The 4,179-nt window shown below is 35.6% G+C and overlaps 1 long non-coding RNA gene across 2 annotated transcripts; it reads right to left on the reverse strand.

Moving 5' to 3' along the window:
- Positions 1 to 236: 236 nt before the first annotated feature.
- LOC122968837 lies at positions 237 to 3,197 on the reverse strand. 2 transcript variants are annotated; one of them, XR_006398900.1, is made up of 4 exons: positions 3,078 to 3,197; positions 2,697 to 2,852; positions 2,333 to 2,447; positions 237 to 282 (listed from the first exon to the last, which is right to left on the reverse strand). It is a non-coding gene; the product is annotated as an uncharacterized LOC122968837 (long non-coding RNA). The 2 variants fall into 2 exon arrangements; XR_006398899.1 differs by lacking the exon at positions 237 to 282 and having other exon boundaries at positions 2,150 to 2,447.
- Positions 3,198 to 4,179: the final 982 nt, after the last annotated feature.

Below are 4,179 nucleotides of genomic sequence, written 5' to 3' on the forward strand. Positions count from 1 at the left end.
GCCTTCTCCACGAGGGGATTGGTTATTATCCTGACATGCAGCCATAGACTGACGGTGACGACTCGGTGTGATGCACCATGAACACTCAGCAGTGTAGTAAAATAATCTCACCTGGTGAATAGATAAAGGAAAAGGATGAACAGCTGCAAGCTGTTATGTTAATGTTATGTTATTGCAACATTTAAAGTCCAACTGAGATTCAACTGTATTCATCTGCTACAACATACATACAGTATCTGCTCTGTAAATCACATCCTGTGTTCACCTTTGAGAAAAAACAACCTGAAACCAAAAAGGAGAAATTAATTATTATTTTTTTATTTCATGATATGCTCTCTACTTTTGCATTAATGTGTAGCAATACGGTCCATATAGTTGATCAAATCTTTGTATGAAGCGATAATGTGGCGGGCAGATGGTCACACTGAGCCTGATAGCAGTTGGCTACTGAACATGAGCCACAGATTCTGAATAACAACCCACATCGGCTTTCCTGCTAAAGTCTCCTTCTTATCTAACTTTCTAACATGTACACGTCTTGTCCTGCTCCTTAAGTTGTTGATCGAACCACCAAACAAAAATTTGCTAGGGAAAAGTGCACCTGTAACGTCAGTTAGCAGCCTAGATAGTCATTAGCTATTAGTTGATTAGCTGCAGTGCTTTAAAAAGTATATAAACTTACATATATTACATTACATATTATATAGAGAAGAGACTGTACTTTGGCACAACAGTGCTTAGAGCTAAATGCTAACCCTGTATGAATGCGTTTGCTGTTTTGGGGAACTTGCCAAAACGTCTTGTTGGTGTTAGAGGAAATGTCAGGGGATCTCCACAATCAGTAAGAGTCATTCTGTCAGAACCATGGTTGAATGTACAAAATTGTACAGCAATCAATTAAATGGTTGTTGAGATATTTTAGTCTGGACCAAAATAGTGGGCTGACCAACAGACCGAAATTGCCCTCCCAAGGGCCATGCTGATAGCATGGTTAAAAACAATGGTCCTCCACACCTTTGTTGTTGGTCTTTATATGTGGTATATCTATCACCTGTCATATGTCGGGTGTACAAGTAATAAGTGGTCATAAGCCACCCCACACCAAATCTAACTCCTAAAAAAGGAGAACTGGGATAAAGCATAACTAAGCAGGGGTCTGTTGGCATTAATTTATTATACACATCCTTGAATTCATTTTTGACACCTATAACCATTAAATTTGTTTCAAACATATCAAACATTTTACAGGACTCCAACATTATTTCCAAAACAATAAATGACAAACGCCTAAGGAACTCATCTTTGGAAAACACAGAGGATATCACAAGGTTTTTACTTTGATGATAGACAGAATTTATATTAAAAGTCATTAGAAGAAGCAACAGTTGAGGACAACATAAAACAAACTGCCATTACCGTCCTGTTTAATGCCCTGGAGCTGTTTACCAGCCGAAAAGCAAAATAGAATTAATAAAGCATCTTGTACTTCTTCCAAGACTAAACCGGTAAGTAAACACAATTTGAATGCAAATTCCTTGGCTGGTGACCACTCACTAATCAACAATAATTCCACCATCCTATAGCTTTGGTATACAGATGAAAAAAGGCTCTACTTTGCATTTATTGGTGTTCTGATTTATTATGTATGCTGTAAGACACTTACTGTGATTTTTACAGTAACTAACTGGCAGCAATTGACAAGTAACTAACGAACAGAATAATAGAATAGAACGAATAGAACAGAATAAGTAACTTGTCAATTGCTGCCAGTCAAGTTACTGTTAAGTATAAACTGTAAACTTTCTGTAATTTATTTTACAGCAAGATTACTGTATTTATATTTACAGTAACAATATTGTAACTGTAAAATGAAATATAGTAATTTTATGTTACTGTATATTGGATTACGGCAACCACATCTTCAAATTGCAATAAATGAGTACAGAACCAACTCTTTGACTGTTTACCTTGTTGATCAACAGTTGAAGAGTTGATCAACAAGGTAAACAAAGTTTTCAGATGTATATATTACAAACATTAGCAAATGTTACAAAAACAACATTAAAAATTCAATATGTAAGAAGTTTGTTTACATCTGTAGCAACAATTAAACAAATCTCCCCCGCCCCCACCAAAAAAAAAAAACCTGTGATCATTTCTTAAGTAAGAAAAAAAAATCAAATGACTGAACTTGACAATACACTAGACACTGTAATTTCCTTAAAACAAAACACTCTTGGGTAATCTAAACATGGATATTCAACTGTGGGAGATGTCAAGTCACCAGGCAGGTGTCCATAGAGTCTTCAAAATGGTGTTTGTGCATGCCTACTTGTCTGTAAAGAGTCCAAAAGCCCACTTCAGTGATTTCACTTTGATCCTCCCCTAGTTTTTACTTTGATCCTCCACTGCTTCTTCATGTATTTCAGCAAACTGAATGACAGCTCCTGTACAGTAGATGACAGAAAAATAAAAATGTTTTACTATTACTGTTAGTGTAATAGCCAAGGTATGATCAAAACATATGTTTTTAAGACTGTCAAACATAGAAGCAAGTTTTTGAAGATTTTAATTACCCATTATAACAAACTTATATAAAAGACATCTTAATAGCAATTTTAGCAATCATAGGGAAAATGCAAGTAAAAGTATGTAAAGGCAATGGGATGTGATGTAAAAATATTGATGAGCAATACCTTTTGAACAGGCTCCTGCAATGTTGTTGTTTCATCCTGATATTCAATGGTGGACATATAGTAAAATGTGAAGAGGACAGCCAAGGTGGTGGTGAAGTCAGGTCTCCATCAACAGCATCCATTTCATCGCTCACAGGATCTCAGGTTCGGGTTCTCCTGATGAGTAATAATCAAACACTAAATTGACAACAATTCTATTACCTAAGTATTGTTTTCTCTTTGAAAACTAAGAAACTTATACAACAGAGGAACATTGTTTGTGTGAAATATTACATAAGAACATGCACATAGTATAACAAGCACAACTGCCAAAAGAGCTGACTAAACTTGCTTTGTCTGTAGATTTTCAAAGAACTACTTATAAATAAATAAAAATCTTACCTTGTGCAGTGAGACCTGGGATGATGGGAGAGACTGGACTCATCAGCAGGAGTGGTTGTTACCTGTGAGGAGTAGAAGTAAGATGAAGAAAGGAATCCGGATTAAGATATATGCACTACTTTGAAGAACATTTTACTGAGAGTGATTACTTTTTAATTAACCGTCCTTTCATCACAGTCTGTCAGTATTATGTATATATATATATATATATGTGTGTGTGTGTGTGTGTGTGTGTGTGTGTGCAACACATTAAATTACTTCATACATCAATAGGCATGTAGCAACTGATTACATCAGCCTCTACATTCAGCTGGTTAGAGGTGGATAAAGATGATTCAATACAAAAATAAAATCTTGGAACACAGTAATTTCACTTAGTTTGGTGGTAAATTATGAGACCTTCTTCTTTGCCTCATTTTGCCATCTCTATCAGACCTTATGTTAGATTAATTAATTATTAAGTTACATAAATGAAAAAAAGGGTGACGTTTTCACAATGACCTGTTATAACAGTGCTCTCACATACCATTTGAACCCAGAAGATACAATGCTAACATCTGTAATGTTAAGGCATGTTGAAGTTAGATTTGTAACATGAAGCTGTCAGGTTAATTATGGATTTCTTATAGCTAACAAACCACTAGCTAACGGAATAATGTTAGCACAACACACTTTTGAGCAGCCAGAGATTGATGTAAATAATTTAACTACAAAAACTAGCTTGGTGTAATGTCTGGTGTCAGTCAGGACGAAGTATTTTAATGTTGATTAGGCCACACTGCATACCTAAACAGTGCGTGTGTGTCGTGGAACCTCTTGCTTTACTTTTCTTTCTTTGCTGTTCTCAGCAAAAATAGAGGGTTATATTGACATCATACCAGCATTACACCTTTAACTAGTCGCACACAGAGCTTCTTTTATTGACTCCTGCTTGTTTTCTGTGATATTACAACCCAGTATCATGTCAGTTTGTGAAATAGTCACGAAATTTAATCTACTCGTCCACATAGACACGAATTTTCCATTTTTTCGTGACACTCAGCACGATTTTCAAACTAATGTCTTTCAATTGGAATATCTTTCATGCTTGAGCACAGTCGGC

Source organism: Thunnus albacares, chromosome 18, assembly GCF_914725855.1.
Source record: "Thunnus albacares chromosome 18, fThuAlb1.1, whole genome shotgun sequence".
In the NCBI taxonomy this organism is placed as follows: Eukaryota; Metazoa; Chordata; class Actinopteri; order Scombriformes; family Scombridae; genus Thunnus; species Thunnus albacares.